The 13,437-nt window shown below is 35.0% G+C and overlaps 1 long non-coding RNA gene across 1 annotated transcript; it reads right to left on the reverse strand.

Moving 5' to 3' along the window:
* Window positions 1–305: 305 nt before the first annotated feature.
* On the reverse strand, window positions 306–3,487 carry LOC136031189 (uncharacterized). Its single transcript, XR_010618455.1, has 2 exons — window positions 3,297–3,487; window positions 306–1,051 (listed from the first exon to the last, which is right to left on the reverse strand). It is a non-coding gene; the product is annotated as an uncharacterized LOC136031189 (long non-coding RNA).
* Window positions 3,488–13,437: the final 9,950 nt, after the last annotated feature.

Consider the following 13,437-nt stretch of genomic DNA (forward strand, 5'->3'; position numbering starts at 1 on the left):
ATAGATAGATATATATATATATATATATATATATATATATATATATATATATATATATATATATATATATATATATATATATATATATATGGTTTTAACTACGTAAAACTTGCGAATATACAACATTCTTTGCTGTCCCATTGTCTTTGCATATAAATAGATTGTCAGGTTTACCGACTCTTGAACATGCAACATATAATGGTCCATGGGAAAACAATCTGTATTCAGATCTATACCTCATGATTCTAATGATTGCCCTTGAGCTTTGTTGATGGTGATTGCTAATCGACCATTCCCTGTCCCGGTGTCCCGGTCGTCATTTACATCCCCCTGTTTCCCCCGGTGTCCCCGTTGTAGTTGTGTCCCTGTGTCCCGGTCGTCATTTATATTCCCTGTGTCCCGGTCGTCATTTGTATCCCGGTGTACCGGTCTGTATATACATTCGTTTTTTAGTTTTGTTTTTCTCCTTTATTTTTTTCCTTTTTTTTTCTTTTTTAGTTTATTTAGATTTTTAGATTTTTTAGTTTTTTTATTAGTTTTTAGTTTTTTTTCTTTTTAGTTTTTTTTGTAGTTTTTACCTTCTTTTTAGTTTTGTTAATTTTTTTTTTTACTTATGTCCTGGTCGTCATTTATACTCCCTGTGTCCCGGTGCTTTGTTGATTGCTAATCGAACATTCCTTTTGTCCTGGTCGCTTTCTCTTTGAGTGTCGTCATTTATTTTTTTCTTTTTTAGTTCTTTTAGTTTTTACCTTTTTTAGTTTTTTTTAGTTTTTTAGATGAAAATTTTTTTTAGTTTTTTCCTTTTTTTCTTTTTAGTTTTTTATTGGTTTTTACCTTTATGTTAGCTTATTTTTCAGTTTTTTCCTTTTTTTTTAGTTTTTTTTTATTTTTTATTTTTTTTAGTTTTTTACCTTTTTTTAGTTTTTTTAGTTTTTTTAGTTTTTTTAGTTTTTTAGCTTTTTTACTTTTTTTATTAGTTTTTAGTTTTTTTGTAGTTTTTGCCTTTTTTTAGTTTTTTCAGTTTTTTTTTTAGTTTTTTATTTGTTTTTACCTTTATTTTAGCTTATTTTTCAGTTTTTTCCTTTTTTTAGTTTTTTTTAGTTTTTAGTTTTTTTAGTTTTTTACCTTTTTTTAGTTTTTTTAGTTTTTTTAGTTTTTTAGCTTTTTTATTTTTTTTATTAGTTTTTAGTTTTTTTTGTAGTTTTTGCCTTTTTTTTAGTTTTTTTAGTTTTTTAGCTTTTTTATTAGTTTTTAGTTTTTTTTGTAGTTTTTGCCTTTTTTTAGTTTTTTTAGTTTCTTAGCTTTTTTATTTTTTTTATTAGTTTTTAGTTTTTTTTGTAGTTTTTGCCTTTTTTTAGTTTTTTCAGTTTTGACGTCACCTGATCCAGTTTTTTCAGGTGACGTCACCTGATCCACGATCCACAGATCCACAGACAACTTATTTTTATATATATAGATAGTTTTTTTTTTTTACTTATGTCCTGGTCGTCATTTATACTTCCTGTGTCCCGGTGCTTTGTTGATTGCTAATCGAACATTCCTTTTGTCCTGGTCGCTTTCTCTTTGAGTTTCGTCATTTATTTTTTTCTTTTTTAGTTCTTTTAGTTTTTACCTTTTTTATTTTTTTTTAGTTTTTTAGATGAAAATTTTTTTTAGTTTTTTCCTTTTTTTCTTTTTAGTTTTTTATTGGTTTTTACCTTTATTTTATCTTATTTTTCAGTTTTTTCCTTTTTTTATTTTTTTTTTATTTTTTATTTTTTTTAGTTTTTTACCTTTTTTAGTTTTTTTAGTTTTTTTAGTTTTTTAGCTTTTTTACTTTTTTATTAGTTTTTAGTTTTTTTTTGTAGTTTTTGCCTTTTTTTAGTTTTTTTAGTTTTTTATTGGTTTTTACCTTTATTTTAGCTTATTTTTCAGTTTTTTCCTTTTTTTTTTAGTTTTTTTTAGTTTTTAGTTTTTTTAGTTTTTTACCTTTTTTTAGTTTTTTTAGTTTTTTTAGTTTTTTAGCTTTTTTATTTTTTTTATTAGTTTTTAGTTTTTTTTGTAGTTTTTGCCTTTTTTTAGTTTTTTTAGTTTTTTAGCTTTTTTATTAGTTTTTAGTTTTTTTTGTAGTTTTTGCCTTTTTTAGTTTTTTTAGTTTTTTAGCTTTTTTATTTTTTTATTAGTTTTTAGTTTTTTTTGTAGTTTTTGCCTTTTTTTAGTTTTTTCAGTTTTGACGTCACCTGATCCAGTTTTTTCAGGTGACGTCACCTGATCCATCCACAGACAGACAGACAACTTATTTTTATATATATAGATATATACTAGCTGTTGGGGTGGCGCTTCGCGCCACCCCAACACCTAGTTGGTGGGGGCGCTTCGCGCCCCCCCCCAAGCCCCCCCGCGCTTTTTTTTCCTTTTTTTTTCTTTTTTAGCTTATTTAGATTTTTAGATTTTTTAGTTTTTTTTATTAGTTTTTAGTTTTTATTTCTTTTTAGTTTTTTTGTCCCGGTCGTCATTTATATCCCCCTGTTTCCCCCGGTGTCCCCGTTGTAGTTGTGTCCCTGTGTCCCGGTCGTTATTTATGTTCCCTGTGTCCCGGTCGTCATTTGTATCCCGGTGTACCGGTCTGTATATACATTCGTTTTTTAGTTTTGTTTTTCTCCTTTATTTTTTTCCTTTTTTTTTCTGTTTTAGTTTATTTAGATTTTTAGATTTTTTAGTTTTTTTATTAGTTTTTAGTTTTTTTTTCTTTTTAGTTTTTTTGTAGTTTTTACCTTCTTTTTAGTTTTGTTAATTTTTTTTTTACTTGTGTCCTGGTCGTCATTTATACTCCCTGTGTCCCGGTGCTTTGTTGATTACTAATCGAACATTCCTTTTGTCCTGGTCGCTTTCTCTTTGAGTGTCGTCATTTATTTTTTTCTTTTTTAGTTCTTTTAGTTTTTACCTTTTTTAGTTTTTTTTTAGTTTTTAGTTTTTTTAGTTTTTTACCTTTTTTTAGTTTTTTTAGTTTTTTAGCTTTTTTAACATTCCTTTTGTCCTGGTCGCTTTCTCTTTGAGTGTCGTCATTTATTAGTTTTTTCCTTTTTTTTTTAGTTTTTTATTGGTTTTTACCTTTATTTTAGCTTATTTTTCAGTTTTTTCCTTTTTTTAGTTTTTTTTTATTTTTTAGTTTTTTTAGTTTTTTACCTTTTTTTAGTTTTTTTAGTTTTTTTAGTTTTTTAGCTTTTTTACTTTTTTTATTAGTTTTTAGTTTTTTTTGTAGTTTTTGCCTTTTTTTAGTTTTTTCAGTTTTTTTTTAGTTTTTTATTGGTTTTTACCTTTATAGTTTTTTTAGTTTTTTAGCTTTTTTATTTTTTTTATTAGTTTTTAGTTTTTTTTGTAGTTTTTGCCTTTTTTTAGTTTTTTCAGTTTTGACGTCACCTAATCCAGTTTTTTCAGGTGACGTCACCTGACACATCCATCCATCCATCCACAGACAGACAACTTATTTTTATATAGATAGATATATATATATATATATATATATATATATATATATATATAAATATGTGTGTGTGTGTGTGTGTGTGTGTGTGTGTGTGTGTGTGTGTGTGTGTGTGTGTGTGTGTGTGTGTGTGTGTGTGTGTGTGTGTGTGTGTGTGTGTGTGTGTGTGTGTGTGTGTGTGTGTGTGTGTGTGTGTGTGTGTGTGTGTGTGTGTGTGTGTGTGTGTGTGTGTGTGTGTGTGTGTGTGTGTGTGTGTGTGTGTGTGTGTGTGTGTGTGTGTGTGTGTGTGTGTGTGTGTGTGTGTGTGTGTGTGTGTGTGTGTGTGTGTGTGTGTGTGTGTGTGTGTGTGTGTGTGTGTGTGTGTGTGTGTGTGTGTGTGTGTGTGTGTGTGTGTGTGTGTGTGTGTGTGTGTGTGTGTGTGTGTGTGTGTGTGTGTGTGTGTGTGTGTGTGTGTGTGTGTGTGTGTGTGTGTGTGTGTGTGTGTGTGTGTGTGTGTGTGTGTGTGTGTGTGTGTGTGTGTGTGTGTGTGTGTGTGTGTGTGTGTGTGTGTGTGTGTGTGTGTGTGTGTGTGTGTGTGTGTGTGTGTGTGTGTGTGTGTGTGTGTGTGTGTGTGTGTGTGTGTGTGTGTGTGTGTGTGTGTGTGTGTGTGTGTGTGTGTGTGTGTGTGTGTGTGTGTGTGTGTGTGTGTGTGTGTGTGTGTGTGTGTGTGTGTGTGTGTGTGTGTGTGTGTGTGTGTGTGTGTGTGTGTGTGTGTGTGTGTGTGTGTGTGTGTGTGTGTGTGTGTGTGTGTGTGTGTGTGTGTGTGTGTGTGTGTGTGTGTGTGTGTGTGTGTGTGTGTGTGTGTGTGTGTGTGTGTGTGTGTGTGTGTGTGTGTGTGTGTGTGTGTGTGTGTGTGTGTGTGTGTGTGTGTGTGTGTGTGTGTGTGTGTGTGTGTGTGTGTGTGTGTGTGTGTGTGTGTGTGTGTGTGTGTGTGTGTGTGTGTGTGTGTGTGTGTGTGTGTGTGTGTGTGTGTGTGTGTGTGTGTGTGTGTGTGTGTGTGTGTGTGTGTGTGTGTGTGTGTGTGTGTGTGTGTGTGTGTGTGTGTGTGTGTGTGTGTGTGTGTGTGTGTGTGTGTGTGTATGTGTGTATGTGTGTTTTTTTGGTTGACTATCAGAAGCTGCAACTGAGTTTTAACACACACAAAAAAAAAACCTCCTTGCTTATTATCTTGACTCTAGGGTAAAACCAAGTAGAAATAAAATCGTTTGTAGATGAAAGAATACAAACTTACAAAGAATTTCAAGAGTTTGTGCTGATAATTGTCTTCAGGAAAGAGCAAGCAACTCGAAAAAATACAATATAAAATGTAAAAAACTAACAGAGAGTAAGTAGTTAGTAGATTTAGTGCTAGATAAGAGGAGCTAGATAGAAGGAGTATTAGCACTGTTGTGGTTAAAGTGATTTTTTTTCAAATATGTATCCAATAGGGAAACATTTTGTTTTGTGCCATAAATTGGTAAAATATGGCCCTTTTATGTCCCAAAATTCTGAAATGTGTCCCTTATATGCTCTATTAAGCCATTGTGTCTCGGCACTTAGGATTGTGTCCTTTGGACATAAAATATGGCCAGTTGGCAACTCTGATTAATAGTAGTCTCACAGTGAATAGTAGTCTTATTCCTCCTTATTCCTTATTCCATCAGCTCCTACAGAGTTATGGGAAAAATATAAGTCAAAAATGTCCGAAGATATACGAAGTTACAGTACGAGTGATCTATTGTCGTATGTACAAAATAACATTTCCAAGTTAACGTCGGAACAAAAAGACATTCATGATACGATAATGCATTGCGTCGATAACAACGTTGGAGAAATTTTCTTTTTGGATGCGCCAGGAGGTACTGGTAAAACGTTTGTGATAAAACTGATTCTGGCATCAATTCGATTAAAAAATGATATAGCGTTGGCAATTGCGTCGTCCGGAATAGCCGCAACATTAATGCCTGGTGGAAGAACTGCTCATTCCGCTTTGAAATTGCCTCTGAATTTGCATTCTACAGAAACTCCCACGTGCAATATTCCCAAATCATCTGGGATGGGTAAAGTATTGCAGCAATGCAAACTTATTATTTGGGATGAGTGCACAATGGCACACAAAAATCGCTCAAGGCTCTGGATCAATGCTTGAAAGATTTGCGAGGGAAGTCGAAACCCTTTGTCAGCACATTAATATTGCTTGCGGGAGATTTCAGGCAAACATTACCTATAATACCTAGATCAGCCCCTGCAGACGAAATGAATGCTTGCCTGAAAAATTCTAATTTATGGGCACACGTAAAAACATTAAAATTAACTACAAATATGCGTGTCCGATTGCAAAACGATGACTCTGGTCAAATATTTTCAGATCAATTGCTGGCAATTGGAAACGGAAAGCTCCAAGTAGATTCAATTTCAGGACGTATATAACTACCTGCTGATTTCTGTAATTTAGTGACGTCCAAAAATGAATTGATTGAAAAAGTATTTCCGAATATTCTAAAAAATTATAAAAATAATAAATGGCTAAGTGAAAGAGCAATTCTTGCAAACAAAATTATAGACGTCCACGAAATCAACAATATTGTTTTGACCAAGATTCGAGACCAGGCAGTCCTTTACAAGTCAGTCGACACAGTTTTGGAACCAAATGAAGCGGTTAATTATCCATCTAAATTTTTAAATTCCGTGGATCTTTCAGGGTTTCCACCACACGTGCTACAACTAAAAATAGGCTTACCAATAATACTTTTAAGAAATATCAACCCACCAAAGCTTTGCAATGGCACGCGACTTGCCGTAAAAAAAACAATGGAAAACCTAATAGAGGCCTCAATCTTGACAGGGTCTTTTGAGGGTGAGGCTGTTCTTATTCCTCACATTCCCATGATTCCAACGTATCTGCCTTTTCAATTTAAAAGATTGCAATGCCCAATTCGATTAGCATTTGCAATCACCATTAACAAAGCTCAAGGTCAATCATTAGAAAAATGTGGTATAGATCTTAATACTGATTGTTTTTCCCATGGACAATTGTACGTTGCATGTTCGAGAGTCGGTAAACTTGACAATCTATTTATATGCAGCGACAATGGGACAGCGAAGAATGTTGTATATTCGCAAGTTTTACGCAGTTAATTTGCATTTTATCTATCTATCTATCTATCTATATAAAAACGAGTTGTGTGTATGCATGTTTGTTTGTTTGTAAAAAGAGCGTTTGCATATGACGTCATTATTAGTACATAAGGCTTTGTATATGCACAGACAATGGGAAAGCAAAGAATGTCGTATATTCGCAAGTTTTACGTAGATTAAAACACATATATAAATCTATCTATATTCATAGGTGGTACACAGGGACACAACTACAATGGCGCGTAACTAAATGGCGCATAACGACACGCGCGCGGGGGGCTTGGGGGGCGCGAAGCGCCTCCCCAACAGCTAGTAATGAATAAAATTTAGTATTTATAATATAATTTTTGACAAACGTTGCATCTTCATATACAAGATTATTCAATGCCAATCTTTTGACAAGAGTTGATATAACGTATTATCTTTTGGAAATTTATCTTCTGGAGTGTAGCTTAATATTTGAGAAATTTCGAAGCCTGAATTTCTTTTGTTTGTCCTTTACTAGATCCCACTAAAGAAATAGCAAAAGGATTTTTTTTGTGTGCTATCTGCAATTTCCAAAATTAAGGCTTTAAACGACTTTTCGTTTTAAGCTTACAGTATTGTCGCTCCTACTCCTAGATACGTTTCTTAAATTTCCTTCTTAAGACACCATATACTTCTTCTCAGGCTATTTTCTAAAGTTATCCCATCTTCTTTGTACATCGGCCAATCTTAAACTCTTTGGTTTGATATTCAACTCTTCTTGAAAAGCTTCTAAAATTCTCGTCCCGGAGTCGATCAACGTTATAACTTCTTGGAAGTCTTATCCTTTCTCAATTTCAGCCTTAGATTAACCCTAGGCTCTATGCTGGATAGTGATATTTAGTTTCATGCTTTCTTGCCGCTACTGCAGTACCCCTGATGAACACAGTTCTATACACTCTAATTTCTTCTGTCTATCCTGCCAGTTTTTTGTTTACAATAACCTAATCAGTAGGGTGGTCGTATTACCAATATGTGGGGATTATGTTAACTTATTGGCTGTTTTCAAACCAGAAACAATATTGATTAGGGCTAGTTTATTTTACATACAAAGCTGCAGCAGTCTATTACCATTACTAATCTATTTTTCTATGCCAGAGTAGTCCAGAATAGAATATATTATTTCTACCGTATTTTTACCAACCTAGGTATTAAAATCTCCAAAAAATATCAAATTTCTACGTTGGGTCCTATCTATTTGTTCCTGTAGCTACAGGTAAAATTCATCTGAGTTACTAGTCACTACTATCTCTATCAGCTGGTTATACAGGAGTATTTACTGCTGTGACTTACACCCTGCACAAGAAAGGACAAATAGTTTTTTTTTTCCTTTTTCAGGGCAACCCGATTATCTCCCCTGTCTTGTAACAATCTTTTTTATCCCTGAAAATTTCAGGCTCTTTTACTCCCAAGATCAAACGAGGCCATCAATTCTATTGCAAAAAATGTGTTTAAATAACTTTCAATTTTCATTATTTACGGCTCTTATCCTACTATCTGTAGGCATCATGCCACTCTAAAGGCAAGTTGATATACCTTTTGACCATTTTAAGCAAACTAGCCATCTCAAAACTTTCGTCAGATGTTTTTGGACGTAAAAGGATTCTACCACCACGCCTTCCAAACGAAAAGGACACGTGAAAAATTAATATTAAACAATACATTTGCAAAATTTCCAAACAAGGATGAAAAAGGACTTTGTAACATGAAGAACGAAAACAATCAAAATTTTGAGCTTTTAAAGGCCAAATGAAAATACTGAACAAAACATAGACAGGAAATATTTTGAAAGCAATATATTTCGAAAGAAGTCTAGTTTTCATCTTTTTATTTGTCTTTATGTTATGACAGGCCAATGTGGTTTACGAAATTAAGGATTTTATACATTTGAAAGAAGAAGCTCGATGATGACAATTGCTAAAAATCAGTGTTTTTGGACCAAAGCTTGAAAAAATAAGCTGTTCCAATTTTGTGCATGATTAAAAATATTTTTTTTACATATAAATCAGATTTGTAAGGATCTGAGTTCTTTCACCCTTACACTTAAGAAGTAACCAATCAGAGTGAAACGTGTTTCAAAGCTAAACAATTTAATTAAGATAGAAAAACCATCTGCGCGCTGCTGCGGTAGCGGCAACCTTGTAAGAAATCAGGTTATTGGACAAATAAAAGAAACGTGCTTAATTAGATTTTTGTGATTTAAAAATGATCTCGTTTAAGAAGGCGTTCATGAAGTATCTATTTTAACTATTACAATCACGTGATGACGCGTCTTAAGTATCACAAAAGCCATGTAAAATAGAGACAAAAAGGATTGGACCATTGAACTGATCATGCTCAGTTTTCGGGAGCTAGTGTCATACGACGTCATACAAGAAATCATTATAATAATAATAATAATAATTTATTTATCACCCACTTCACAAAACAGAGGTTAAGTGGAGTAAAATACAAAAGAAAAACAGCAAAAGTAAAACAAGAAACAAATTTAATCGAATACAGAAAAAAGAAGGATAAGGCGAGGAAAACATCCTAGCCTATAAAGCGCTTCAATAGCCAGCTTGGCAGATAATTTTTCAAAAGCACCAGTAATATCTGTCGCACAATACTTTTTAACCAGTTTTGTATTCTGGTAAGAACGAGGTAGATAAAAATTAATTTGCAGTACCGGTAATAATTTATGCAAATTCGTTTTAGATCACCAGTCAACAGAAATGACCTAATACCACAACAGACGAGTACAGAATGATCACAAAAATTTGAGTAAACCCGAGTTAGCACTCTTCTCCTATAGTGTCCAAGATTTGCTACAATCTTAGAGTAACCGAGCCTCAGCTTATCACTAATATCTCTGACAGCACGAGACCGGAGAGCATTCATAGAATCGCAAACTGTTATACCAAGCCAACGAAACGATTTAACACGTGGGATACTAAAACCACCGCAGTGTAGTGATTCTGAACAATTATTACCGTTGAAAACAAGAAACTCGCACTTGTCAGTATTTAGGTACAGGCCGATATCGCGGAAAGCAGAAGTAACTGACTTCACTGAACGGGCAAGACAAGACTCATTTTGTTTAATCAGAAGAAGGTCATCTGCATAAGCCAGGTATGTGATAGCAGATGGTCCTAGTAGGCACGTAGTCGAAATTTTGATAATACATTTTCAATACAAGCATTAAAAATATACGGCGAAAGAACTCCCCTTGACTTACACCGCAACGAAGAGGGATATGACCAAATAAGAATTATCTAATGACTTAAGGCGAAGGTAAAAATGGGAGTACCAAAAACGAAGCACGTGAATTACCGACGGATTTACTCCTCTCTGGCAAAATGCTGTCCATGCTTGAGTGAGACAAAAGCTGTCAAATGCCTTAGACAAGTCTAGGGCTGCGAAATGAAGTACGCGACGAGTGCGATGGACATCTTTTAATAAAGAAGTCAAAGCACGGTGAGCATGCTGACAGCGTAGCCCAGATCTAAAACCAAATTGATTATCATCATTTAGAGCAAGCTTAGCGATATAAGGTAGTAGGAGGTGTTCAAAAATCTTGCTAAGAGTACAAGCTACCGTTATGGGTCTATAAGAACTACAAAAAACCGGATCTTTTCCTTTTTTTAGAAGTGACTTAACGCTACCACATAAGAACGAGTCGGGCACACACGAACTACTAAAACACATCTGAAAAAACAGTCGGAGATGAGATACCAGTTTAAAAGAATTGGGAACAAGGTTCAAAACACTAATCCCATCAATATCCAAAGATTTCGATTTTAAACCCTTAATACCTTTAAAAATAGCCCACTTTTCAACTGGAATCACATGTCTCTGACATTAACGGGACGGCTGATTTTTGTTGAGCAAACGTGAGAAACGCTTATGCACTGCATAATTAATTTTCGAAAATATTTTTGAATAATGTTCGATCCAAGATGGTCAAGGTTTAATATCACTAGAACTTGGCAGAATTTATCTTTTTTCACCACTCACTATTACTATTCGGAAAAATTACCGGAGTAACGAACGGCACGAAGATGGCGTTTATGTTCGAGTTTCGTCTTTTGTTTTAGATCAAACACAGTACACCGTGAAAGTCGACCACAGGCAGACCAGATTCTTAACCAGAATTTGGTCTTATTCTTGACTTTTTTCAGCAAAGGATCACACTTCCAAATTAGTTTTTGGGTATTCCGCCTGACACGGATCAGCGGGACGGCGACATCTTCAGCTTGCTTTATACATAAGATAAAGTCACGATAATAGCGATTCAAATCAGGACGAGCATTGTCAATAATGGGGTACGCATTTGTGCAAAGAAGATCGAAAGGGACACACACGGTGGACAGTATATCTCCAAGTATAGCATGGTAAAGAGGCATGTTCGCACTAGACCAATCACGTTTTTCCAACCACTTATGCGACAGTGATGGTTGTTCGAGTATACGTAAGAAGTAACCGTAATATCAAAATACAGAGATGAATGATCATAATCTCTGTCATCTTCATCAACATTGTACTGCTGAAGTTTGTAATGAATGATAGCAGATGCAGTGGTCGAAATTTGAGACAGAGCTACTACAATGATATATGTAAAACTAAGGTCTTTCGTCAGGACCTTAAATGCTGAGGATAGACACTGAAAAAGCGCTTCCTTTCGTGTCGAGGAAAAGGTGATGTCACAGTTTAAGTCGCCTATAAGGACCCACGCCCACTTGTATCCTCCCTGCTCAATATCAGATATGTTGCAGTACCAGATATTAATTTGTTGCAGTCATTCGCATAACTAGAGAAGGAAGAAACAGGTCTTCTATCATGGGGCAAATAGGCGTTGATTAGGATCACGTCTGCAAGCCGGATTGAAAGATAGTGTTCAGAGGATTGGTAGCAGCTAGGAGACAAATAGCAAGGCAAAGATTGCTTAATTACACAGGCAAGACCACCAGAAGGCCTGCCTTGGGTCCGGCAGGCATTCGTGGTGAAAACAGCATGTTGAGAACTTCGTCTTAGAAGATTATACTGCAACTTGGGAGCTGGTGTTCTTGTAAGAGAACAACATTACGATTAGCTAGTTTCTCATCAAGTCTTAACGCTTTATCCTTTGTCCCATTGATGTTGAAAGAGCATATTGAGACTTCATACTCATTCATGATTGAAAGCGAGAAGGTCGTGGAACTTCGGAATTAGAAAGAGCCTTTAGTTTGGAGCAACGAAAACTGTAAGCAACATGATCTCCACTACAATTTGCACACTTTGGGGTGTTACTGCAAGGTGAGTCACTGGAGTTCATATGGGGACCAGAGCACAGTGAGCATTTGTAGTTTTTATCGGGACATTTTGCAGCAAGGTGGTCAGGTGATCGACATTTCCTGCAGCACCTAAAAATTCACCGATATTTATACACTCGGAATAGTTCATAGCCTATCTTCAGTCCAGATTTAAGGGCCAAGGAAAGAGAAATTTCGTCTTCGAACGAAATTTTTACATCATTTGAGCTCCCAATTCTCATAGCGTCTCAAATGCCCCTGCAAGCTTTAAGAGGCGCGAAATCAAGATCTTGTGCAACATCTTTCATCATTCCAAAAAACGATTTCTCCACGATTTTTGCTTCGCAATCACGAAAAACCGAGCGCGCAGATTTCCAAAAATCACCAGCGGCCACACTATCGATCTTCACAATCAATTTATCACCAGACGCACGCACAGTTTCAATGCATTCGTGACAAGAAATACAGTCAATTCTTTCCCTCTGTTAGATGCATTATCGAGATCACGCGGTACATTCGTAATAATAACAGTGGCTTTGGGAGGCTGGGAAAATTCAGATCGTAAGTTGACATTTTTCATTAAATTGCGAAAGAGTCTGTTGAATTCCGTTAAGCTTAAAAGCTATCCTGGAGTAAGCAACTGCTAGTATACAGGGAACTTCGGCTGGGGAACGGATAACAAAAACATGCATGTCCTAAGAAGCACTCTGATTTCGAAAAAGTTCTAACATGCCTTTCAAATGATTCAGAGCTGCGGGATTTTCTTCGATTTGGTAATATCACTTGACTCGAAGAATTTGACAGCAAATTTTAAGATCACTGTAGCTTCGACACCTTTTTCATTATTATGCTGCAGAAAGTTCGGGACCGGGGCATAAACAAAGCAGTCCGTATCCGAATCAGAGTTCATTTTCATGCAGAAAGTATGTTAATCCAATTCCGATTCAAAAACATAACCACGGGTAAAATACGCCTTAACAGCACGAAAGCTGAATGGTAGTTGTCTAAATTTCAGAAGCTCGAAATGCCAATAAACGAGGGAAGTGTAGGCTCCTGCTATCTATTCCCCGCAATTTAAGGGAGACACACTCCCGGCAGTTACGACGACGCCTGCTACAGAAAACCTCCCCTCTTCTGCTCACTTATTAGTAAAAATTTCCCAAAATAATCTATGAGTCTATATGATTTGATAATTATGACCATAGGATTATCTCTCACTTACTGAAATGCTGAATAATAATTTTACTCAAGGTCACGAACTTTAATCCTTTGCCAGGTATTGTAAAATCTAACTAGCTTTGCAGGGATTAAAATTCACTGAAAAAGCTTACTGGTTTGAAATTTATGATATCCAAATCTAGACAGATGTTTTCACCTTGAACTACGAATAAATACCGTTCGTCGTTTATCTTTCCCATCCTTATATCTCTTGATTAAGTCTTAAAGAAGAATCGGTTCTTTTCTGCTATCCGTTGGAAAACAAGCTGGAATTTTAATTAATTATAATAGTTATATAGAAAAACT

Source organism: Artemia franciscana, chromosome 9 (assembly GCF_032884065.1).
Source record: "Artemia franciscana chromosome 9, ASM3288406v1, whole genome shotgun sequence".
NCBI lineage: Eukaryota > Metazoa > Arthropoda > Branchiopoda > Anostraca > Artemiidae > Artemia > Artemia franciscana.